General features: G+C 39.1%; 1 long non-coding RNA gene across 2 annotated transcripts; it reads left to right on the forward strand.

The window, feature by feature from the left end:
* Positions 1–373: 373 nt before the first annotated feature.
* LOC110492753 (uncharacterized) lies at positions 374–7,650 on the forward strand. 2 transcript variants are annotated; one of them, XR_016487316.1, is made up of 4 exons: positions 374–509; positions 2,426–2,556; positions 3,166–3,279; positions 5,221–7,650. It is a non-coding gene; the product is annotated as an uncharacterized LOC110492753 (long non-coding RNA). The 2 variants fall into 2 exon arrangements; XR_002469073.3 differs by lacking the exon at positions 5,221–7,650 and adding an exon at positions 3,408–3,632 and having other exon boundaries at positions 393–509.
* The last annotated feature ends 7,808 nt before the right edge of the window (positions 7,651–15,458 follow it).

Raw genomic sequence — 15,458 nt, forward strand, 5'->3', positions numbered from 1 at the left:
AGCTAGATTGCATTTTACTGGCCCACCAACACCACTTCCAGCAACATCTGATCTATCATCCAGGGACGGACCAGGACCAACTCTGCTTAGCTGCAGAGGCAAGCCAGCAGTGGAATGCAGGGTGGTATGCTTCTGTAATACTAGTTACACATTAATGTCATGGCTACATACCTTCTTCAAAGATACATTTTCGCACGCTTTAATTTCTTAAGGCTCTTTCTTTGCCTCATCATGTCTTACCTAAACTGCCTTCTTCACCCAAAATAAATGGTCTAACCATTGCAATTTAGTGTAATCTGACAATTCACTATATCATAATTCATACCTCTAATATAAGTTGTTCCAGGGATGGGTGAGTAAGGTAATCCCATCTGTGCTCTTTGGAGAATAATATTTCAGATCACCTCATTCAGCAAGGTATAATAATGACACAGTTTACAGGACATGGTAATAACAGACTGTTCTCTGTTCTAGGTTTTGGAACAGCATCTGTTAGGAAGATGATGCAGGTAAGCCTATTTGGTTTAAGATCGCTAACTTGTGAAACTGAACATATCATATTCAGTGTTATGTGGGCAGAGAGAAAGTATGCGTAAGAGATTTGTTCAGACAAATCGCAGACGTAGTTTCACATGATAGAATGATACATGTTAGCTGTTCCCATTGGATACCCTGGCACACAATTTCATGCCAGACAAGGCAATGAGACATATCCATTTGAATATATCTGAATTATTTTCCATGACTGACAATACTGACATCTCTTGAAATCGGGAATTTAAAGTTAAATAACGTGACTCTGGATGTTACATACTCTGTCTGGTCCATGGGTGTGTTTATCCACTCTCCATTTCCCTTCAGCTGTGGCCTTTATCTCTGCTGCTAAGGGCCTGGCCACCTTCAACATCAGGCCTGGCCACCTTCAACATCTGTTTGTGTGTTCATGTCACATTATACAATACACATTATAGAGGTACACCTGTACATACTACAAACATCTGTAGGGTAACTTCTCATCCAGGTGTTAGTATACTAACTCATTGCCATTGTCCCTATGCCCTAGTCGTGTGTCTGTGAATGTACTGGACCTCGCCCCATCGTGAGCTGGAACCTGGTTTGGTCAGTTTGTCCTACTCACTAGGTCCATACTTGCGAACATTAGAAAATGTTAAACTTAAACTTGGGTTTAAGTTTAAACTTGAACCTTTTCTCCACCTCAAAATCTGTATCAGCCAATTAAAATCGCAGACGTAGTTTCACATGATAGAATGATACATGTTAGCTGTTCCCATTGGATACCCTGGCACACTTAGCCCTATGCTAATAACACCAGCTGCGCATGATTCTTTCTTGTAACAAATTCTGCATCCAATTCAGTGGCGACCTGTCATTCAGGGCAGGTGTAGCCCCACCTATTTTGAGCCCCACATTTTTAGCATGTTTTTTTTTGCATGTAATTTTGGCATTAATACATGTCACATATCAGTTTGCAAACTATGTAAAAAAAATATATATATCATTGAGCCACATAGAAACATGGTCTATTTTTTTGTTTTCTTGAGTAAGGCAGTTTCAAAATGCAGGTGTTTCAGCCTAGCTCAGTGCTTTCTGTGGTGGTGGGGCAAGCGAGCAGAAAATACGGAGCATTGCACCGTGATTGGCTCAGCGTTCTGTCACTCATGGGGACACAACATCACCACCAAATCTCAGGGTAGAGATCGAAAATGTAAGCCCCTTTTGTACTGCCATAGAGTTACATTAGAAGTGCCCATCCAACGAGGTCATTGGCCACAGATAAAATTACGTCAAATCACATTATATCTACAGTAGCTTTGATTGGACTGATCATGTCAACATCATACTTTCAAAATCTTAGCAAGCAGTCATCATCAATTAAGTCAACAATGTACTGGCAAATCCATTTGTCATCTTTGTCATATGAAGAGAAATAATTAAGAGATAAATATAGATAAAACATATCCATGCACATCGGCCATTGGACATAAACATTACACAAGTTGGAAATTGCAAATTCAACAATGAGTGGTTTGGTTGGAATCAGTGGCTAACTGCAAGCATTGCAAATAAATCATTAGCCTGCTATTCAGTGGAGTGACTGTGTGGTCCCAAGTTTAAGATTAAGGGTCTCTTTTCCAAGTTTAAAATTATAAACATTCAACTTTGGCCATGCTGTCAATGAAGCATGATTTGTGCCGCGTTCAAAACGACTGTTAACTCGGAACTGCAAAATCTGACTTAAGTGAGTTCAAGACAACTGGGAACTCGGGAAAAACAAGCTATGACTGGGAAAATAAGTTTTGAACTTTCATCCAACTCGTAATTGTAAAATCGGAACTCGTGCCTCTTTCTAGAGCTACTACCTGAAGATCACTGACGTCATCATGATTCTACCTTTTTTTTTCAGAGTTCCCAGTTGTCTTGAAAGCACCATAAAACCAGAAAATGCCAGACTTTGAGGACAAAGTTTGATGACAAAATTTGCCCACGAAGGACCGCTGCGCCACCTTCCTGTTCAAGTGAGCACAGCACAACAACGTGAGTCCAAAAATGTCTTGTATGCTTCTGCATAAATGATGTAATATACCAGGGAGATATGTATACTGTAGCTAAGAAAGTAATACTAACTATATGTGGTGTAGTAAGCTGTTAGTAGTGTCACGCCTGCTCCCGCTACCTCTCCCTGGCACTCGAAGGTGCCAGGCTCCCCAGCATTACGCACTCCTGCCACCATCAGTATGCACACCTGCCTTCCCCCGTCACGTGCATCAGCGATTATTGGACTCACCTGGACTCAATCACCTCTGTCATTACCTCCCCTATATCTGTCTGTTCCCAAGCTCTGTTCCCTGCTTCAGGATTAATGTTAGTTCGTCTTTGGATACCCGTTTCTGATGCTGTCCTGTTTGTTGTCTGTTCCATATGAAATGTTCTACTCCCCATACCTGCTTCTTTTCTCCAGCGTCAGTCCTTACAAGTAGCCCATGTGCCTCACCCTAATCATTTTTGTCTATCTTCACCTCTTAATTTCGCCTACTGTTCTGACTTGGTGGTGCAGATGTAGCCTATAACCTGTTTTTGAGAAATGTAATCATTGAATATTGTAAGAACTTTCAGTGTCTGCTTATATGCCCCCTTTATTTACAGACAAAGAGGCATACATATGCAAATTGGTATTGGTATGTTATGCAGATCACATTTACCATCCTCCTTCCTTACCTCGTCAATGAATGTCCCATAGGCCTCTACATTATGGACAAGGTATGTGTATGAAAACCATTATCAAAACGTTTTTTTCCCCCATTTACAACCAAAACCAAGGTATGAATACTGTTGTGTCAATGTTTGGTTAATCATCTGTATAATTACAATTTTTGGGGGATTCACAGACTTCACCCTCCCTACACCTCTGATGAATATAACAGGAAATCTGTTCGATCACCATGCACTGCAATATCCTTCTGGCTATGGATACAGAGAACATCAACACATTAACATCAACACGCCAGAGGAAATACCCATTGGACATGGGATTCTGCTGGGAGTTGACCTCATATTTAGATTTGTTTTTATTCTGCTTTGCCACTAAAATCATAATAAACACAGAACTAAAATATTGTGTTATTGTTACAGTATGCATATTATTAATATTAATAATAATAACAAGGGAGGGAGGGTAGTTAAAAAATGTACCCCAAAAGGTTCTTCAAAAGGTATGTCGAGGATCCATTAAAAGGGGTTCTTTGAAGGACCCTTTTAAAGGGTTCTTCGAATAACTTATAGTGATTCCCCCACATTTTCAATTTGAATAATCCCTAAAGGATACTCCAGGAACCTTTTCTATTTAGAGTGCATCTACCGTCATTCCACCTGGAGCGTAAAGACATATCCAAGTTGGAGGCAATAGGAAATGTCAGGAATAACTTTACCGGCTCTGAGAAACAAGCCCTTAAATCTCCAGAATTACACATCTCTAGTCATCCTCCCAGTGGACAAGGGAGGCGCTGTTACTGTACACGTCTACATAGTCTATAAGACTGAAGTACTCAGATTGATCAGACATTCCAGAAGAGACAAACCCCACAACACAGCTTTTGGCTGTAGTCGAACAGACTGTCACTAAGGGCATGCACAATAGTGATATCACCAAAAGAGAACACAGTGATATCAGACAAGGTTTGGCAGAAGGCATGAAGATCTCTGCTCTGCTTCAAATTTCCTGAATGATAAATATGCATTTCTGAGTTGTATAATTAAAAACAGTATCTTGTAGGATTCAATAATTGGAAGTGTAAGAGTTGTTGCCTTGTCCCTTTCTCTGCAATTGTCATTCTAATGGAAACATTTACTGTACATCGAAAGGTGCAAAGTTATGGGCAAAGACACAAAAACATCCACATCAAATTAAATATATTTCTTGATCAAATAACATGGAGAACAACTACATTTTGTGCAGTATTAATTTAACATCCTTACAACCCACCATTACTCTATTGCACATAGGCTGGCTCAATTTACCTGTAGATTTTCCATCACCATGAAGAAAAACAATGCACAATACAGTAATTGAGTACATTGAGGCTGTCACGGCTGTTGAAAGGAGAGGACCAAGACTGCATTACAGTGCTTGAGGCATCACTATAGACCTGGGTTTGATCCCACGCTGTATCACAGCTGGCTGTGACAGGGAGACCCATGAGGCAGTATACAATTGGCCCAGCGTCGTCCAGGTTAGGAGAGGGTTTGCCAGGCCGAGATTTCCTTGTCCGATCGCGCTGTAGAGACTCCTGTGGCATAGGGCTAAGTGTGCCAGGTTACCTAATGGGAACAGCTAACATTTAGCGTTCTATCACGTGCAACTATGTCAACGATTTTAATTGACTGATGCCGATTTTGAGACTGAGAAAAAGTTTAAGTTCAAACTTTTTCGAATGTTGTATAAGTATGGACCCATTATCTTTCGCTATCGTTGTGTCTGTCATCCGTTCCATTTGTTCCATTTAGATTGGCAAACAAATATGTTGGTCCCAAAAATGGCTCATTATTGTGTTTGAATATATGTGGGGCTTTCACAAGTATGTATCCGATATCAAGACGCTATGTATATTGTACATCAGAATTATATGATGTTCAAGGTTAAGTGTATTATAGGCCTATATACTGTATTTGACTGTAAATGAGACCAGTTTGTGTATCCTACAGGGCTGGTTCTGTTGTACGTCTGCTTACCTGATTAAGGTCACAACTTCCTGGGTTACCGTGTTCTCCCTCATCACAATGGTGAATACCATGGGCCTGGCAGCGTTCCTCATGTTTGGAGATGGCAATTGCGTGGACTTGTGGAATTTGTCCCAAGTCACACTTGTATGACTCACAGAGAGACTGCCATTAACTTTGTGTGTACACACTCCCCTACATATTTACAGTGCCTTGCGAAAGTATTCGGCCCCATTGAACTTTGCGACCTTTTGCCACATTTCAGGCTTCAAACATAAAGATATAAAACTGTATTTTTTTGTGAAGAATCAACAACAAGTGGGACACAATCATGAAGTGGAACGACATTTATTGGATATTTCAAACTTTTTTAACAAATCAAAAACTGATAAATTGGGCGTGCAAAATTATTCAGCCCCTTTACTTTCAGTGCAGCAAACTCTCTCCAGAAGTTCAGTGAGGATCTCTGAATGATCCAATGTTGACCTAAATGACTAATGATGATAAATACAATCCACCTGTGTGTAATCAAGTCTCCGTATAAATGCACCTGCACTGTGATAGTCTCAGAGGTCCGTTAAAAGCGCAGAGAGCATCATGAAGAACAAGGAACACACCAGGCAGGTCCGAGATACTGCTGTGAAGAAGTTTAAAGCTGGATTTGGATACAAAAAGATTTCCCAAGCTTTAAACATCCCAAGGAGAACTGTGCAAGCGATAATATTGAAATGGAAGGAGTATCAGACCACTGCAAATCTACCAAGACCTGGCCGTCCCTCTAAACTTTCAGCTCATACAATGAGAAGACTGATCAGAGATGCAGCCAAGAGGCCCATGATCACTCTGGATGAACTGCAGAGATCTACACCCGAGGTGGGAGACTCGGTCCATAGGACAACAATCAGTCGTATATTGCACAAATCTGGCCTTTATGGAAGAGTGGCAAGAAGAAAGCCATTTCTTAAAGATATCCATAAAAAGTGTTGTTTAAAGTTTGCCACAAGCCACCTGGGAGACACACCAAACATGTGGAAGAAGGTGCTCTGGTCAGATGAAACCAAAATTGAACTTTTTGGCAACAATGCAAAACGTTATGTTTGGCGTAAAAGCAACACAGCTGAACACACCATCCCCACTGTCAAACATGATGGTGGCAGCATCATGGTTTGGGCCTGCTTTTCTTCAACAGGGACAGGGAAGATGGTTAAAATTGATGGGAAGATGGATGGAGCCAAATACAGGACCATTCTGGAAGAAAACCTGATGGAGTCTGCAAAATACCTGAGACTGGGACGGAGATTTGTCTTCCAACAAGACAATGATCCAAAACATAAAGCAAAATCTACAATAGAATGGTTCAAAAATAAACATATCCAGGTGTTAGAATGGCCAAGTCAAAGTCCAGACCTGAATCCAATCGAGAATCTGTGGAAAGAACTGAAAACTGCTGTTCACAAATGCTCTCCATCCAACCTCACTGAGCTCGAGCTGTTTTGCAAGGAGGAATGGGAAAAAATGTCAGTCTCTCGATGTGCAAAACTGATAGAGACATACCCCAAGCGACTTACAGCTGTAATTGCAGCAAAAGGTGGCGCTACAAAGTATTAACTTAAGGGGGGCTGAATAATTTTGCACGCCCAATTTTTCAGTTTTTGATTTGTTAAAAAAGTTTGAAATATCCAATAAATGTCGTTCCACTTCATGATTGTGTCCCACTTGTTGTTGATTCTTCACAAAAAATACAGTTTTATATCTTTATGTTTGAAGCCTGAAATGTGGCAAAAGGTCGCAAAGTTCAAGGGGGCCGAATACTTTCGCAAGGCACTGTATTTGGACAGTGAAGCTAAACCTTTTCCTTTGTCTCTGTACTCCAGCATTTTGTATTTGAGATCAAATGTTTCATATGAGGTAATAGAACAGAATGTCTCCTTCTATTTGAAATTCCCTTATATGTGTATTAAAGTAGCCAAAAGTTTAGTATGAGCAACCAATGACTACATCAAGCTTGTGACTACAAATTTGTTGGATGTATTTGCAATTTGTTTTGGTTTTGTTTCAGATTATGTTGTGCCCTATATACATTGAATGGTAACTAATGCATTGTGTCATTGAGTCACTTTTATTGTAAATAAGAATATAATGTTTCCGATCACTTCTACATTAATGTGGATGCTGCCATGATTACAAATCATCATAAATGGTTAGTTACAGAGGCTCAAAGATCATACCCCCAAGACATGCTGACCTCTCACCATTACAAATAACAGGGGAGGTTAGCATTTTTTGAGGAGTATGATTTTGTAACAATGTACACAATTGTATTTTGTTTTGTTTTATATGTTTGTGTAGGACAAATGTCTGTCTAACAAAATGATTTTTAAAAAGGATTGTAAATACAGTAGGCCTATGAAAAAGTGGCTTGTTTCTGTCACGTTTTATATTATGCCCTCTAGCACCAGATCTGAGAATAAGATCATGTTGGGATACAATGGAACTAAGTGTCATTACAAAATAGATTTAGCTATTGAACCCACTTTAAAACATCCCCAAGCATGTTTGTTGTTACATAAAATAAGGGTTTAAAATATGTATAGTTAAATGTTGTTTAACTTGGTAGAACTTTGAAAACATTATATTGTCAAAAATGCATGTTCGTTCTCTGATATTGAATAGAGAAATAAAGACCTAGTAGAAAGCAACTTTATGTGTGGGTAGGCACATACAGCCTTGGGGAGGAAAAGCCACAGAGAATTAGTGCAGTTTCAGCACCATAGCCAGTGGACAGCGGTGGTGCTGGTGCAGCCTGGTCTCATAGTTTATAAATGTGCAGCGGACGCCTGACGCCTGGACCATTGTTTTAGGCTTAGCCTATTCTATGTATTCAATAGTGGAATACGGAGCACATTCCATATGCCCAGTAGGCTACTACATTAATCATTCTCCGGATCCAAAGTTGTACAACAAGGGTGTAGTTGACATCGACAGTGAGTTTACGTTTGCTAAAATCCCTTGCACATATACTGTAGGAGTCAGTGGTGCATCAGATATGTAAATTAATTGATGCTTCTGTTGGATAATGCTTCTATAATTATATTGGTATGGACATTGGACACTGACTGGTGTTTGTTCTAACACTCCAGATTCAGGAAATAGGCTATAGGAGGCTATATCAAATGAATTGTAATAGCCTGCGAAGAATGCTCCTTTTCCACTATTGCGGGCTGTCACTATCCATTGTTTGTGTGTAGTAATATGCCCTTGTGATCTAAGCTACACTAAAACTACACTTAAGAAAATTATATTTTACTTAAATAAAGTTACGTTGATAAGGTAGTTCAGCACATCCAAACTACTTAGTGAAATTATCAGTATGTAAATCTGAAATGTCATAGACTACAAATTGCAAAATGAAGGGTTTAAAACATGTACAGATAAATAGTTGAACTTGGTAGAACTTTGAAAACATTATATTGCCAAAATGCTAGATCCCTTTTCGTCATACCGTACGTTAACAGAATGTGTAATTTAGACAATTAAACACAATAACTATGTTTCAAGTGAGAATTAAGCATGCCTGATGCCGAAAAAGAAAGGAAATGATTGCCTACTTCACCCATATTTTATTTTATTTAGCTAAAAGACTTAACTACTGTAGTTCCAGTAGTTAGCCAGGTCTCATAGACTAGGAGTAACATAGTAAATCAGGGACTCTCAAATTAGTATGATATGTTAAGTTTGGTATGGTTACATAAGACAGACTACTTAAGGCAATAACGCAAAAGTTTAGCAACCCAAATATTGCGAGTTCGAATCTCATCACGGACAACTTTAGCATTTTAGCTCATTTGCAACATTTCAACTACTTAATACTTTTTAGCTACTTTGCAACTACTTAGCATCTTAGCTGACACTTCCCCTAACCGTATCCCCTTTAGCTAATCCTAACCCCTAACCCTAACCCTAATCCTTTAGCCTAACTCCTAAACTTAATCCTAATCTTAACTCCTAACCCCTAGTTTAGCTAACGTTAGCCAGCTAGTTAATGTTAGCCACCTAGCTAGAATATATATGTTTTGCAAATTTGTAACATATTGTAAATTTGCAAATTCATAAGGTATTGTACATTTTGCTAATTTGTAACAGATAATGTGAATTTTAATTTGTAACACATCATATGAAATGGGTGATGCACATCCACAAATGAATACATACCATACTAAACTAAACATAACATATACAAAATGGGGTGACTCGGATTTACATACAGAATAACACAAAATGCTCTGAGACCAGGTTGGTTGGGGAGGTGTTATCGTCGATGCACTATTTGCCCCACAAGGTGTCTATCTATCATTCAGATAGGTTTAAGAAAGTCATAAAATTACATAATAATCGGATATTATGGTTATTATGCACACTGGAAATGAACCGTAAACTGTTCTGCAAAATGTCAACCGCTCATCTCAAGAACATTTCGCGGATGGTTTATGGTGGGGGGAGTTTGACCCGTTCTTGATGTCAGTTGCTTCTAATCTTCAAGCATTGCATTCAATTGGGCGGAAGAGGACGAGTGTCTGGGATGAGAAGAGACGCAAATCCTTCTAGACTGGGTCAGAGATGATGAAAACAAAACAAGTGGACTACGCAACTACTGTTTCGGACAATCAAGGTTAATATATAGGGCAAATGTATTTGAAGCGATGTCCTCTCTCCGGTTATGCGTTATCATGGCTGGAGCGGTGCTGGGGCTGCGGATGCCTGGACCATTGTTATAGGCTTAGCTTATTCTATGTATTCGATAGCCGACGATGGACCATATTCCATAGGCCTAGTAGGCTACGATACTACATCATTCTCCGGATAGAAGGTTGTACAACAAGGGTGCAGTTAACATCGACAGGGAGGTCTCGCTTGTTAAAATCACTCGCGCATATTGGAGTCCGTGGTGCATCAGAGATGTAAACACAGTTATGCTTCTGGTGCATAATGTTTCTATAATTATAGTGGCACCCTGATGTAACTGGACCAATGTGGTATGGACATTGGACACTGACTGGTGTTTTGTCTGACGCTGCGGATTCACGAGATATAGGATGCTAGGCTACATCAAATTAATTGTAATAGCCTGCGCCAAATGCTCATTCTCCAGTTTTGCTGGCTGGCACTGTCCGTTGTTTGTGTGTAGTACTATGCCCCTTGTAATCTAAAAACAGGTGTGAGGTAATGGTGATTTGGAAACGGTCAGTATAGGGGAAGGTCCTCAAAAAATAGTTTACCAATTACATCACACTGGAAGAAGTTAAACTACACTAAAGAAAAATGGATCTTCTTTAACCAAAGTTACTTTGATAAAGCATAGTTCAGTACATCCAAACTACTTCGTGAACAATTAGCTATATGTAAATCTGAAATGTAATTGACTACAAATTGCAAGAATATATCACTCTGGGGTCATATGTTAACAGAAAGTGTAAGTTGGCCTGTTAAACATAAAAACGATGTTTCAAGTGAGAATTAGGCAGGTCTAATGCCGAAAAAGAAAGGAAATTGCCTACTTCACCCATATGTTATTTGCAAAAAGACCAACTAGGCCTACTGTAGTTTGAGCCGTTCAGCCTGGTCTCATTAACGTAGAAGTAACATAGTACATGTAAATCAGGGACATTCAAATTATTATATGTTACCTTTGGCATGGAATGCTACCAAAAATAATTCGCAGAAACCCGTTACTAAAGACAGAGTCATCGATGATTTTTCAAATTATATTTTAAAAGAGGAAGCTAAATATTTTAAGCATATATTTTATTTTCTGTCTCATCCTAACCCTCAGAATGACGATTACTCTAAGGAATTATTTCCAAATAATAACAAAAATGTAAAATTAACAGACAAAAAGATCAGTGCAAAGTCCAAATTACAGAGGAATAACCTTTTGAGGCTATTGCATCCTTTCAGTCTGGAAAAACCCTAGGGCTTGATGGCAAGCCTTTTTTATATACTCATAGCTCCATTATTAGATTGTTTGAACTACTCCTTTAGAAATGGTAGTCTGTCAGGTACTCGGCAGGAAAGTCGGGAATTTGCCTATTATTAAAACAAGACCCAGATGGCAAATATAAAGATTCAGTCCATCTAAAAAATTGGAGGCCTCTTACACTTCAATGTGTGATGCAAAAATACTAGCGAACTGCATAGTTTTACCTTCATAGCGGATTTTGAAAATGCCTTTGATAGAGTAAAACTGGATTATACATATACATCGATTATTTTCACTTTGGTGAGTCTCTTATTCAATGGGTAAAAGTAATGTTTTTGCAACCCCAGGTGTATAATAGTAAATTGCGGCTACTTCTCAGAGTTTTTAACTATCAAGAGGAGTTCAACAAGGCTGTCCCCCTGTCACCATATCTATTTGTTATGGCCATCGAAATGCTAGCTATTAAAATAATATTAGAGGATTAGAAATCCAAGGTTTAAAAACAAAGGTGTCTATGTATGACGATGACTCAAGTTTTATATTCAGTCTGCAAGCTAGATCCTTGCAATTTCTCATTGAAGATCTAGATAACTTTTCTGGCCTAATTATAATGCGTGTACCATATTACGTATTTGATCTTTAAAAAACACAACTTTACCCCGCAGTTTACCTGTAAAATGGGCTGACGGTAAAGTAGACGTACTTGGTATTCATATCTCAAAAGATATGAGCACAACTTTTTATAGAAACAGAAAACTAGTAAAAATAGATCCTGCAAACATGGAGGGGTAAATACCTGTCTATTTATGGAAAAATGAACTCCTTAGTCATATCTCAGGTTACTCACTTACTAATGGTGCTGCCTACACCTGATGATTCGTTTTTCAAATAATTGGAGTAAAGAATATTTCACTTTATCTGGGATGCTAAACCAGATGAGATGAAGTATCTATATAAAGAATATGATCTGGGTGGTTTGAGATTATAAAAGCACTACACCTCTCTCTAAAAGCTTCACTTATACGAACATTATTCTCAAATAGATTACTGAGAAAATATGTCCACTGTTTAAAAATGGCCTTTTTGCCTTTGTGCAGATTGCCATGTCTCATTTTCGATGAATTGAAAATGAAACATTGTTGAAAGTGTCTCTCTTTTTCGAACAAGCATTGCAGGGCTGGTTACAATGTCATCCCCTCAAAAAGATACACAAAATATTCGTTCTATGTTTGAAAAGGGTATTTTGTTTTTAAATGATATTGTAAATTGGAATGTTACAGTTATGTCTTTCATGGAGCTATCGAAATTGTATGGGAAGTTCTGCTTAATCCAAGATTACAACCAATTGATTACATTACCCCAAAAATGGAGGAGACGGGTGGCAACGGGAGGAGGTAGGGAACTGGTCTGTCTGCCCAATATAAAGGATCAAAACTGTCAGAGGAACAAAAATAGGAAAGTATACCAGTTTCATTTGAGGACCAGGATGTTGACATCTGTGCCATACAGATTCCAAAATAGCTGGGAAGAGATTTTTGATATACCGATTCCATGGCAAAGGGTGTATGAGTTTATATATAAAACAACGTAAGATTAATTGAAGACTTTGTGCTTTTCAGCTAAAATTATTGTACTTCTTGGCACCAACAAAATGTTGAATATTTGGGGCATACAAACGTCACAGCTCTGCAGATTTTGTTGTGAGAATACAGAATCAATAGACCATTTGTTCTGGTCTCAGGTTGAGGAATGGCTGAAAAAGCCATTCATCTAAAATTGACCCTAGAAATAGCATTGTTGGGAGATCTGGTCAGTCAATTACTAATATACTAATACTCGTAGTAAGAGTATTTATCTTCAACTTGCAAACTGTGGATTCTATTCGATTAGATAGATTCAAATTGTATGTTAAACATCACAGCATAGTTGAAAGATATATGGTGCATAGAAATCCGAAGAGGGTGGCCAGCAGAGATGGATGGAATGGGCTGAGGGAAGCTGGGTGTTGAGATGTGGAACTGAAGACAAGTGGGAGTGGAGTTGCTGGGTGGGGGATAGAATGACAGTCAAAGATAAAAGTAAAAAATAAAGTTTAAATAAACAACAACAAAAAGTATGTTTCAATGACACTGAGGGGCAACACTGTTACATCCATTACCTGTTTGCCTGAGGCTGATGCCGTGCAGGTGCTTGTACGCGCGTAACCTCGCATTCAAACGGACACATGTACATGTACGCATCCTCACATGTACGTGTGCACGCATGCACACACACACACACACACACACACAAATAGTGCCACACATGCACTCAAACGCCTTGCTGTTTGGATTTTTGTTGTCCTTGTCTTCTGTTTTTTTAAATTGTTGTTTTCCTTTGTTTTTCTTTTTTTTCCATATTGCTGGTGCATTGGGGACGGTGGCTTGGGGTGGGCGTTTGGGGGTTCTCGGATGGTTGAGGGGCAGCTCTAAGGAATTGTGGGGGGGGGGGGGGGGGGGGGGGGAATCTTGGATGGTTGGTGGCCTAACGGTTGGGAGATGGGGCCGGTGGCCGATATGTTGCTGGATCGGGTCCCCGATTTGACTTGGTGGGAGATCTCTCGACGTGCCCTTGGGCTGGACGCTTGACCCTGGTTGCTCCTGTGGGTCGCTCTGGATGGGAGTCTGCTAGATGACTGAATGCAACGTACATTTTGAACGGCTTCACTGCAGGTAGATTGTATGTTTTAATATGTAAAAATAAATAAACAGTTTAGCATGGTACATAAGACAGGTTACTTAAGGCAATAACACGGACATCTAGCAACCCAAAGTTTGAGTGTTAGAATCTCATTACAAGCACCTGCATGGCATCAGCCTCAGGCAAACAGGTATTGGATGTAACAGTGTAACAGATGTAACAACTACTTCATATTTTTTTGCTACTTTGCATGTTAGCTAACCCTTCCCTTAACCAGGGATGCAAACTGGTGAGGGCCCAAAAAGGTGACACTTTTTTTTTGCACTGAAACATGCAAAAAATCCCTGCTAGGGGGAAATGCATGTTTTAGCTAATTAAACAACAAAGAATATGATCTACATGGTCAGTCTGTGTGTAAAATAAAAAGTGGTCAATGTGAACCTAACTCACAGCTAAAAAAAATTAAGAAAGCAATCCAATGTTATTTGTTGCCTAGACTTTACTGCAAATTACACTCAAGTTTTGAGAAAAACAATACACTAATATTGCAGTTAGCCATGAAAGCCTTTATAATAGAACACTTGTGACCACACACACACATCTAAGTATTGCACCTGGGGGAAAAAAATCTTAAAGTACAAATAGAATGAAACAACAGGCATTCTATTTTTGCTCTATTATAATGGCAACTATAGTAGACATTGATCAAGTGCACAAGACTACATGTGTGCAAAAATAATGTTCACTGAGTATAAATGTGTATTATCCCCCCTCACACACACACACACACGTGTTACTGTCAAGTTCAACACAACATAAGCAAAATCTTTGGGCTACACTGAACATTATTACAATTTCTGCCTCTGCATGCAGAACATGATACCCTTTGTTGGCATACTTGATCTCTTTCAGGCAGAGAGTACACCTGGCATACCCCTTTTATCCACTGTATTGAAAAAGTGTGTGGTGTTCCTTTCACCTCTATAGTGGCATCCAGCTTAAACCAGGCCCAGCTACACTTGATCGCTGAATGCACTTGTCTAACAAGCAACGCATAATTTCCCCCTAATTCTCTCATTCTGAAAATTAACTACATACTGTAGAAAAAAAACATTAGTTCACAGATAGTAGTTACGTTCGTTAGCTAGTTAACATTTCACAGATTGCCAGGGTCCAGTAAGCAACTAACGCATTATAACTTGAACGACAAGGAGTCGTATACCAGTCAATACTATAGCGAATTGGTTAGGTGAAATGTGACTAGTTTGCATCCCTGCCTAACCCTTTAACCTAACTCCTAGCCTCAATAATGTTTACCACCTAGCTAACATAAGCCATAACAAATTGGAATCCGTAACATATCATACGTTTTGCAAAATCTATCATACAAATGGATTACGGACATCCACAAATTAATACATATGAAAAACGTACTTTATCATACTATATGGAAAGTCTCGGATTTACGGACAAAATACAAAATGCTCGAGACCAGGTTGCAGCAGTTAGCTACACCACTAAATGGCAAAAAAGTAATTAACTACTCTAAACACTACCTCAATTTGAA

Source organism: Oncorhynchus mykiss, chromosome 16 (genome assembly GCF_057628025.1).
Source record: "Oncorhynchus mykiss isolate SJ-2025 chromosome 16, ASM5762802v1, whole genome shotgun sequence".
Lineage (NCBI taxonomy): Eukaryota > Metazoa > Chordata > Actinopteri > Salmoniformes > Salmonidae > Oncorhynchus > Oncorhynchus mykiss.